The sequence below is a fragment of the Schistocerca serialis genome, chromosome 3, assembly GCF_023864345.2.
Source record: "Schistocerca serialis cubense isolate TAMUIC-IGC-003099 chromosome 3, iqSchSeri2.2, whole genome shotgun sequence".
In the NCBI taxonomy this organism is placed as follows: domain Eukaryota; kingdom Metazoa; phylum Arthropoda; class Insecta; order Orthoptera; family Acrididae; genus Schistocerca; species Schistocerca serialis.
Window position 1 is genome coordinate 399,534,886 of NC_064640.1, and position 12,184 is coordinate 399,547,069.

Consider the following 12,184-nt stretch of genomic DNA (forward strand, 5'->3'; position numbering starts at 1 on the left):
ATTTGCTATTGATGTTAATTGCTTTAAATGAATCTTCTTTAATTTGTGGTTATAATTTTTAATGAGTGATCGCCCTTAATGGCGTAACATTTAATGTACTTCTGTGTGTCCCGTATGTCACCTACTGACTTCATTCAGAGACGGAAAAGTGACCCTTGCTCAAGTTTATGGGACTTTTATTAACTGTATCTTTGTTTATGGTAACGTTTGTTAAAAAGGAGTAATGTTAGATTCCTATGTTTCCTAAGTAATTCTTAAGTTATATAGCAAATATGATGAGTGCAAATATTCTCTCATTGTTACACTTGCTTGTTCTGTGGTTTACACTGAAGGGTGTGACAAATGCAAAACAAAGTTAAGCATTGCGGCGAATTAATCCTTTCCTTTATCATTACTGTTAAAGATAACTGATTGTCGCTTGTTACTTAAATTGGTTGGAGAATAGTTTATTGATTGACCCAATAGAAAGATTATATCACATACCTGTAACAGAGCAAAGAGAAATATTACTGCACAAACTGTGTCACTTATATGTAATAATATGTGCAACATACATACTTGCAACTTATGTTCCATGTCACGTATCTTTTTTTAAATATAATTTATTATCACAATAGGAACAGAACTTTTTGAACTGTTTAGGCATTGGTTATTTTGGAGCAGGTATTATGTGAACAAATGTGTGTATTTTTGTTCAAACAAAGGCAGCTCATTCTAACACAGGCAGTTCTAACCACCACCTGATTTCAACTGATAAAAAAATTAAAGGTGTTTAGCAATGTGCTGTTTGCCCTCCACAAACACACCAGATAGGTGCTTACCTATTCTCACTTATCTGAGGACTAGATAAAATGATGTTTTAAAATACTTTCATTGGTGCTATGCTTAGTCTCGAGCACTTAATAGCTAGGAGCACATGAAATGGCCAAATCTGTTAGAAGTATATTTAGTCTGACACATTACCCCCTTTTTCACTCACATCAAGATATACAAGTCATAAGATGTTGAAGTACAATTTTTGTGTCCTCCAAATTGCTCTGGTTCTTGTCAAGGCAAAATTTTAAGCTACATTCAAGTGCCGAATAGACATTGCTACAGCATAGTAACCATATCTTATACAGTTGTTTAACGAACACGCCACAGATGTTTTATAGGAAATTTAGCATCTTGTCTGAGGGGGGGGGGGGGGGGGGGCTAAGAGACCATTCTTAAAACTGTTGCTTTTCTGTAAAAATTAGAAAAGGTGAAAGATCACACACATTTGCATTCACTATATTCCAAATGAGACTCAATTATTTTTATGCAAGAGTTTGTCAGAAATCTTATCAATATAACAAGCATGAAATGCACAGTGAAGCATTGATTTTTTAAGACTGACATTGACATCAGTGACAGATTTAGAGCTCTCTGGGTGTGAACAGCCCAAAAATGTTCAACTTTACTGGTACATCACTAGAGTAACACTGTAATCATTCCAATTCAAGATGTTCATAGTTTGACAAAACCACCCCACGCAAATTTATTTATGTATTCCCTTACATGATGCCCCACACTAATGACAATGAACCTGAACAACATTTTGTTTATATCTTACAACTGACAAACTTCAATTAAGACAGTAATGTAGTCGTAGTAGGAGTAGGAGCAGGAGCAATAATGATTAAAACAATTTCTGACAAATGTTGCACAAATTCAGGTAATTTCGAAATGTGACAAATTTTACCTTTGTTTCCAATGTCTGTTTATACATAGACCAGAGTAAAATTATTTAATATCTAAACTGAACAGTTTGCTGATGTTTCTCGTAGCTTGTATTACAGACACGAAGTCATTCATCCAGAACAAACAGCACACAGTACACAGGTCCTACTTAAACCAAGATGGCCACCGAGTGAGATCACAGGAATTTTCTTCGTCCGCTAAAATAACTTATTTATGAGGAAATAGCGTCAAATTAAAATTTTCTTTGTTTTGTATACTTGCTGTAGTGTCCGTTCTCGCCATACAACTGAATACTAGCGTCCCAGCAGCACTTGTTCTTGAAAAAACTTTTTCTTTACCTCAAGTCCCAATAATCACGACATTAACCCGAAATTTTGTGTGACAAACAAAAAATTCTATACAAGTTTTTCTTGATAGTGCAAAATTAGTTTAAAAAAGACTGCTACTCATTTCATCAGTGTCTATTGTCGAAATAAAAGTAATTAAACATTTCTAAACTGTGTAACTAACACACTTCGTATTGTTTACTAGTTAGATAGATGCGATCTAGGCCTAATTTTCCAAGTTATAAACGTTTAAAAACCTGACCGAACACGTCTGAAAGTGAATTCTCCAAAAGCAAATTTATTACAAATTCATTCTTCTGTCATTGTGTATCCAAATAAGTCCAAAAATCAACCACTGCACATAAGACCTTTGTGTCATTTTTGTTTACACACAGCCAATCTCATGTCCTTGACAAATTTAAAACGCTCTTTAATTATTCTTTCGAAACTGACCATGAGTGAGAAATGTGGGAGCTGTTATAAGGTAGTGAGTAGAGGGATTTGTTGCCAATCTTGTAGGAAATATTTTACTGGCAGGTGGGATTGCAGTGAGGCAAATGTTGGGAGAACAGAAGAGGCTCTCTCCTGGAACTGCAGAGTATGCAGTAGTAACATTTTGATTGGGGAACAGGAAAGGGAAGTCTGCCCTTCTGGCACAGTTGGAGAAAGCAAGGAAGGAACTGATAAGGACCAAGGAAGATAGGGGGAGGAGGGTGGTTGGGAACTGGCAGCTGGTAGGAGGATAGGAAGGAAGAGAACACGATCTGACAGTTTTATCAACAACACCAAAAACAGGTATATACAACTGCCAGAATTAAGTGTAGAAGAGCCTCAGGTAGAACAAGGAGCAGGAAATGTGCAGCACACTTCAACTGAGGCCAAGAAGCCTAAGAATGTACAGAGTGTTAGGAAGAATAAAGTGCTGCTCCAAGGTAGTAGCCATGGGCGAGGTGTAGGCCCTCAGTTACAGGAAAGTTTAAGGGCAGCGTACCAGGCCACCAGTATCTTCAAGCCAAATGCAGGGCTAAGTCATGTGATAAAGTACCTAGGGTACTTATGTAAGGTCTTCACAAAAGACCATGTAGTGATAGTGGGTGGGGCAGGAAACAGTTTGGACAGGGATGGGGTGTATGATATAGGTGGTGACCTGGACAAGATAGCTTCTCTGACTCATGGCACCAATATACACTTTGTTGAGCTGTTCTGGCATCATGATCGACCACAGCTTGGAGCCGTGAGGCAAATCCATGTGGGGTTAGGGATGGCTCTGAGGACAGCCAACTTTGCTCATGTTTCTCTGGTGCCTGTCAAGACTATCAACAGATGGGGTTTCACTAGGTATGGCCTACACCTAAACAGGACTGGGAAGGGAAGGGAAGGGAAGATTAGTACAGCTGATTCATGGAAGTATGGGGGGGATGGGGAGGGGTGGATCTCTGGCCACACACAGACAACAGGTTCCCATGCCTAAGGAGTATCTCCAGCACTTTAAAAACACTGAAACAATCACTCAAGACAGATTTTAGCACCTACATTTCACATATACCAGATGTCACAAAGAAGAACAAACCACTGGAAAGAGTAACATTGAGCATTTCACAGACTTAACAATCCTCCATCAAAACATGCAATCAATAAAAAATAAAATATAACTATTAGAAGTTGAGCTCCAATCTTTGAACTGCACAGTAGTTTATGTTACTGAGCACTGGTGTACAGAGACAAAAATCCAACACTTAGTATTATCACTGTATGAAAAGGCAAACACTTACTGCAGAACTACTTCAAGGGGTGGAGGATCATGCATTTACATCATCAGGAAAGGAACACAGTTCAAATCAAGACATGACCTCAGTACCGGAAGTGAAGAGAAACGCTTTGAAATATCAGCTATTGAATTAACAGGGCTTGATATCACCAAGAAATTAATCATTTTGTGTCTGTATAGATCTCACTTGTAGTGTGGACACTTTTTTAAGTTAAAAGTTCTAGAAGTCTGAAGTACAAAGGTCAACATGATTCTGTGTTGGGACATTAACATCAACACTAACATCATAAATGAATCCAGCAGCACCTTCATAAACATCCTTCAAAGTTTTGACATGTCCCTATTGGTCAATAGTGCAACAAGGGTTACCACAATGACTTCATCAGTAATTGACCATGTGGCCACAAATATGGACAGGGAAAAATGTGATGTAGCTGTAAAAGATCTGACTATCAGACCATCTCTGTCAAACAACAGTAAAGTCAGGCATCGAATCATTCCCTAAACTACAAGCCTACAAACGACATCTATCAGAAATCAAAATAAAAGATTTTTTTCAAAAGAATTATAAAAACAAAGCTGGGATTATGTGTATAAGGAAACCAATGTGAATATTAAATTCTCCACATTGTTTAAATTGTTTCCAAAAGTATGAATGTGTGTATCAACATCCCACAAAAACAGATGGATAACAGCAGGTATTAAGAAGTCCTCCCAAACACAAACACCTCAGTTGCATGAAAGATTCGTAATGATCCAGAATTCTTAAATTTCTATCATAGGTACAAAAAGATTTATAGGAAGGTACTGATGGCTGCAGAAAATGACAAAATTATATATAATGCAGACAATAAAAGCAAAGCAGTCCGAGATGTTATAAAAAAGGCAACAGGGAGAGGCCAACAAATGCAGAATAACATACTGCTAAGGGAGGGGGGTAAAGTAATAAATGATCCACAGCACTTAGCGAACTACATAAATGAGCATTTAAGTATTGCAGAGAAGTTACAGCAAAAATTCCCCAAACAAATGTAACACCTGTAAATGATGTTACACTAAATACAATGATGTTACTTCCAACAACAGAGAATGAAGTCAGTAAAAACCATTCAAAAGGTAAAAATAAAAAGTCAGTAGGCTTTGATGAAGTACCAATGTGTGTACTGAAACAATGCACAAAGATTATACAAGGCCCCTTAACTAATATAATAAATGAATCCTTCACATCAGGGACATTTCCAGAGCAGTTAAACCAGGCAAGAGTTGTACCTTTGCTTAAGAAAGGTAATGCAGAAGACATAGAAAATTACCGTCCCATTTCCCTGCTGTTAGCATTCTCAAAAATAATAGAAGCAATTATGAAAGACAGATTAAAGAATTACTTGAACAAATACAATCTTTTAAGTGAATTACAGTTTAGTTTCCGAAGAGGTAAAAATAAGTGAGTCATAGTAGAATTCACAAAAGTTGTACTTGATGCTCTTCATAAAGACGAGAGTGTCACAGGCATATTTTTGGATCTTTCTCAGGCCTTTGATACAGTCGACCACAAGATTCTATTAAATAAACTAGAAGCATTGGGAATAAGAGGGGTACCTAATGACTGGTTTCGATCATACCTAACAGATAGGGTACAAAGAGTATAGATAACACATACTTGAAATAGATCTAAACATTTACTAAAACACTTATCAGAACCAAATACATTAATATAGGGGTTCCACAAGGTAGCATATTAGGACCAATACTGTTCCCGATATACATCAATGACTTTCCCAGTAGTGTTACTCATGGTGAAAAAATCCTCTTCACTGATGACAGCAGTATTATAGTCACACAGAAAACGAGAACTCCTTACCGAGAAAGCAAATGAAACACTCAAGAAAGTTTATGATTGGTCAAGAAGTAATAAAGTGACGTTGAACATAGAGAAAACTAATGCCATGAATTTCAGTTTGAAGAGGAAAAATGACCATGTTAAATTAAATGTAGATGGCACCTCTATAGACTGTAACAAATGCATAATTTCTAGGAATGAATACTGATTCTCAGTTGAAGTGGTGTGAACACACAAAGGTACTTGCAAACAGAATGTCATCGGCATGTTATGCCCTTAGAATCCTATCATCAGTGTGTAACATGCAGTGTCTTTTAGTAACGTATTATTGATATGTACACTCAATTCTTAGCTATGGCATTCTTTTTTTGGGAACAAATGCACAAAATATGAACAATTTTCAAACTCCAGAAAAGAGCCATAAGAATAATAACCAAAAATACTGTTCAAGCTTATTGTAAAGATCTGTTCAGAACACTGGGGATGTTAACTGCTCCATGTGAATACATTTACCAGTCAGTTCTACACATCAAACATAACTTAATTACTGCACGAACAGCTCTGTCCAAGAACATGCAACAAGAGAGACTCAAATTTACCAAGAAAAAATAAACATAAAACAGCATTTTCTACCAAGGAATAAAACTGTACAATAAATTAGCAAAAGAGATTAAAGAAATTGCAAAAATACACTTATTTAAAAAGGCAGCTAAAGAGTACCCGTTATGCAATACATTATATATATTGAAGGATTACTTAGCTAAAACCGAATAGGGGTTTGATAAATGTTACGCAACTAAAAATAATAGTAACAATAATAATATTAACAACAATAATACTAACAATAATAACAACAATAATAATAATAACAACAATAATAACAATAATAACAACAATAATAACAACAATAATAACAATAATAACAATAATAATAATAACAATAATAATAATAATAATAACAATAATAACAATAATAATAATAATAACAATAATAATAATAGTGCGTGCAGTGACTGATTGTGAGATATGAGTGAACAATGGCATTACATTATTTAGAAAGTTATTTGTAAGAACAGTATTGTATATCAGGGGTAAATCTAATTATTGTCTAACTATAAGTATGTTGTTATTTGTATATAAATTAGCTTATTTTAAATTGATGTAAATTTGTAAATACTTTATGTCCTATATCCTTGTAAAGAGATCTACATATTAATAAAGCTGCTACTGCTACTAAACCTCATACTATTATGGTCTCATATGTTTGGCGGAGCAAAATGGCAAACGGACAGTAGTTTGTGTGACAAATTTGAAGACAGATTTCACAAACAAGTTTCGATTACTATACATTTTTATTACTACAGATACGCACATAAGACAATAATTTAAGCATAAAAAGACACCCAGGGTCATCTTAGAGTACAGATATAAAACCTATTTAAATTTATATAAACTAAAACCATTATAAAATATATCACTCACCAATGCATTTAAAACACTCCAAAATCCCCACAATCATTGGCTAAAAATGCAGCTCCTGAAGTACATCCTCATTTGCATTGTTGACAAGCTCGTAACATGGCTCCCATTCTGCACCTTGTGAATCTATTTCTGCTTCATAATCAGTATCCCATAACAAATCATCAGTGTTATTCATAGCACCGGAAATCCCCCCCCATTTCTTGAATTTCATCACTGTTTCCACATTCAATTTTTCCGATGATTTTATGGTGAAATCACAAAACATCAAGTGAAGCAGCCAACATAGCTCCACTTGTCATGTATGATTTTTCACTGCTCATCATCCAATTGTTCCATTGTTCACACATGTGGTCTCTGAATGGTTTATTAAGATAGACGTCTATAGGTTGTAGCATTGAAGTCAAAATATACAGTGTAATAGCAATTTCAGCATTGCTTCAAGTTATGTAATTTTTGTACTCTTAGTTACATGACTGAAAAATATCCTACACAAGCAAACTTTGTTGATTTCATAGAGCACCTGGTTGCCTCTTCCACGTATTTTCTACTAACAATTTTACACCATTATTGTCCATCCATCACTTTTTGGGACATAGTACAAAAATTCCTGGTGGAAATTTTATTTCAGGAATGGTTTTCCACTTTAAAATGAACATAGGGTTTATCTTTGTTCTGTCTGCCACATGTGTTAATACTACTGTAGTTATGGTCTTTTCATGGCCTGTATTTCTGATTTGAACAGTTTTTACACATTGTTTCCACAGTTCTATTGTTTATTATATCGAAGTTCACTGGAGTTTCAGCCATATTTCCAGTATGGGATAGTGGAAAGTTGTAATTTCGACTCATATAAATGAACTTTTAACTCCTAACATTACAGTCAAGATCTTTCAGTAATTTCTGTACAATACTCACTTTCTGCCATGTTACCAGGTTTTTCTGTTCATGAAATGACTGCACGAACCTACTGTTTCAAACCTTTTGCTGTGCTCTGTATTGGCTCACACCCACTTCAATGCATAATCCCTAATCATGTTTCTTGTAGCAACAATTCTGCCTCTTCTTGTACCCATCCTGCAACACTATTTTCTAAATCTGGCTAACACACTATTCCTCTCCTCATAGAACACTTTTTCATTGGCATTTCTTAAATAGCATCTTGATTCTTTCACCAATCTCTCACCATCTTCTCTGTTATACTGAAAGCTCTTGCTGCAGCACAGTTTTTCAATTCTTTAGCCTATGACAACTTTAATCTTCCTTCGCATTTTCTTCTTTAGGCACACACTTTACAAATTTATGCTGACTATAGTATGAACTGTTTGAACACATGACACAACCAACAATACTTGTTAGGTGTACATATGAGCTTGTTATTCAACACGTTTCTACAGGTAAAACTGTAACTATCCTGAAGGAAGCTTTTGCTTTATGACATGTGCAACTGCACCAATTTTACAGTACAGTTACGTCCGCAAAACTGAATAGCCAAAACAGCACTTTCATAAATCCTCAGAGTCATTATCCAAATCACTGCCTATCATCATCATCATCATCATCATCATCATCATCTCATCATCTCATCATCTCATCATCAGTTCTAAATTAAATTCACAGGCCACAAATCATTTGGGGATCATCCTTTAGGACAAGCATAGAGTAAAACTATCAACCTTTGATGAAAATTTGTACCTCATCTTATCTAAAGGTAGTCTTAACTGTATATGGTATTTTTTTTCCTCTGATATGCAAATGAAGGAAGCAGAGATTTTCAAATAAATGCCCTGTAACCTGCAACTGGATATTCATTGCATATCTGAAAGAATAATACAATCAATTTTTCTAAAAACAATGTTCATACTCAGCAGCGAACAAATAGTACTGATGAGTGGGGCAAGTATTTTTTATCTAGCTGTTCTTTTGATACTCTTCTATAGAATGAGCACAAAAGGCAAAAAAACCTACATCTATACACAGCCATTACCCAGAAGGGAATATCTTTATAGCATACGTCTCAGATATTCATTTCATCAAATCATGACAGGCTCCCTACATCGCAATTCTGGTTCACGAAGTATCTTCATTCACACACACTTGGCCCAGTTTTGGAACATTTATTCATGCCACAATCCTCTTCATTCTTCAGTATCCAAAATTAGTATGTTGTCAGGCTCCCAGATTTGTCCAGTAGCACATCTTTGCAAAGCAGTTTTCTTTTTATATCTTTTGGACTGTCTCTTAAATTTTTTATTTTTCAGTTTTCAATGTTGATTCATTAGTATTTATTTTTGTCAACACCCAATACCTAAACATTCTTTTTCCAATTTTTAGAACGCTTCTCTGCAACACTTTTCTTACTATGGTCATGATGTTCACAATTTATGTCTTCAATAGAACCATTAACAACAGTAAGGCACTTTGAATTTGTGAATTAATACAGTCTTCATTTTTCTGAGTCACAAAATCCACTTTATTAACTGATTTTTGGAATTTGTTTCTTCTTTTTCCTATTTTTAGCTGCAACCTCACCAGAAATAATTTCATTATCAGCATCAAAGTCTGTAGATGTCACACGTCTTATCAGAATCTCTTATTAATACATTAATTTTACCATTATTTTTCTTTGTATGATGTGTATCTGTTTCTATACACTTTTTTTTGTATTAGGTTTTAAATTGTGTATGTTTAGTTCAGAGCTTTCAGTCTTCGAGTAGTTCCCTATGTGTCTTACTTTTACGCACATGTGATCATTTTTAAACTATCTTCAGCATCTGGAATACTAACACAGTAATCACTGCTACCTTCTGCAATTTTTGCGTTTTCGAGGAAAGAATTCTGACAAGTCACTTATCTACAAGTTTCCTACACCATCAGTATCACTTCCACCATTGGCACTATCATTGTTACAACTACTTGTGCTAGATTGATCAGCAGAAATCTTATTGCTAGGATCCACTACACCAGCTCCACTTTTCTGATATATGTCTCCCTTTTCACCGGTTTCTAGAAACATATCTTGCTCTTTTGTAAGCTCCAGATTTTACACCTATGCTTCTTGGAATTCCCACAATTTGCAGATGTCGTCGTCGTCGTCGTCGTCGTCGTCGTCGTCGTCATCATCAACTACTTCAAGACGCTCGTCAGACACTGTAGCTATTTCCACCTAAATTACATTCAGTTCCTCCATTGTGGATATACTCAGATCATGAAGAGATCCAGCAAGTTCTTGCATTCTTCACTTGCTGGATTCTATACTCTTTCGCATTCCTAACATTATCTTCCAATTTTTGTTTCAGAAATTCCATGTGCGCCTTCACACGTTTATCTCTCTTTCGAACAAATGCTAGTAACTGTTCAACATTTCTTGCCTTGTGAGTTTTGTCCCTTACCTTCTTATTTTCCTTTTCCATTGCACAAAACACACATTTGTTGCCTGACTAATATCAAATACATTCGGGCAGGCATATGGCTTCTTGGTTGAGTAACTTTGCCAGTATGCATGAAATGGATGGACAACATCTTCATAGTTACTGTTGGAATCTCCAAATGTTGATATGTTCATCTTACTTTCTGACACAGATTCTGTATCTTCTGCTGCAATTTTTTCAAAAACTTTCCAATATACATTATCGCAACCTTTAAAACATGATGACGTGAAATACTGAAGGACATCAAGGCTTTCATCCTTGAAATCTCCATCTCTACCACCCTTCAAAATTTATTCCCTGTTCTTATCATACAGGATGACCTAAAACTTCCTAAGCTTGCTGCACTAACAGGAACTCTTCCCTTGCTTCCACCACAGTATCAGCATTCTTATCCAGATGCCACTTGAGGGTGTATGTACCACACGAGTTCTTTCTCCTCCTCCTCCTCTACACATGCATCCCTTGGCGTTCCCAGTACTTTGTAATGACATTTCATTAGTGAATATCTTGAACAATTGAGTGACACCACTTTAATATAACTTAAGTTGACGGGCTGTCAATGCTCTAGGGGCCGGGTTCAATTCCCAGCTGGGTTGCGGGAATTTTCTCTGCCCAGGGACTGTGTGTTTTGCTGTCATCATCATCATCATCATCATCATCATCATCAGTCACCCCATCCTTAAATGCAGGTTGCTGAAGTGGTATCAAATTGAATGACCGGCACCCAGTGAACAGCCTGCCCGGCAGGGGGCCCTAGCCATACGATTAAATAAAAATGTAACTTAAGTAGCAACATTAAAACAAATTCATTCTCTCCCTCCCTCAAAACACACACACACACACACACACACACACACACACACACTCTTTCCCCTATGTTGGTTGATTTACGGGAGGAGACCAATCATCAAAGTCACACTTCCATTATCTAGAATGGCAGAAATCAAGGGAGGAACAACACAAACAGCACAGTCCAGTCAAGGGTAAGGGGTAACACAGAAACGAAGAAGTGAAGAGAGATGTCAGGGCAACAGGAAGAGGAAAGCACAGGAGGGATGTGGATGGTAATGGGGAGAGGAGGGGTGCCCCAGAAATGCTATGTGCAGTGGGGTACCAGCACTGCCACCCAACCATCCCAATACCCATACCACTATCATGATACGAGGGCAGTTCAATAAGTAATGCAACCCATTTTTTTTCTCGGCAAATTTTGGTTGAAAAAACCGGAAATTTCTTGTGGAATATTTTCAAACATTCCCGCTTCTTCTCATATAGTTTCATTGACTTCCGACAGGTCGCAGCGCTGTACGGAGCTGTTAAAATGGCGTCTGTAACGGATGTGCGTTGCAAACAACGGGCAGTGATCGAGTTTCTTTTGGCGGAAAACCAGGGCATCTCAGATATTCATAGGTGCTTGCAGAATGTCTACGGTGATCTGGCAGTCGACAAAAGCATGGTGAGTCGTTGGGCAAAGCGCGTGTCATCATCGCCACAAGGTCAAGCAAGACTGACTGATCTCCCGCGTGCGGGCCGGCCGTGCACAGCTGTGACTCCTGCAATGGCGGAGCGTGCGAACACACTCGTTCGAGATGATCGACGGATCACCATCAAACAACTCAGT

General features: G+C 36.7%; 2 protein-coding genes across 8 annotated transcripts in view; both read right to left on the reverse strand.

Moving 5' to 3' along the window:
- LOC126470256 (methyltransferase-like 26) overlaps positions 1-11,386 on the reverse strand; it is a 67,645-nt gene extending 56,259 nt beyond the window's left edge. Inside the window, exon 1 of the mRNA XM_050097983.1 lies at positions 7,136-11,386. The gene's annotated coding sequence lies outside the window, so the exon portion shown is untranslated. The remainder of the gene's footprint in view (positions 1-7,135) is intronic.
- The window catches only part of LOC126470255 (dnaJ homolog subfamily C member 21), a 263,365-nt gene that overhangs the window by 222,865 nt on the left and 28,316 nt on the right, over positions 1-12,184 (reverse strand). The window lies entirely within an intron of this gene.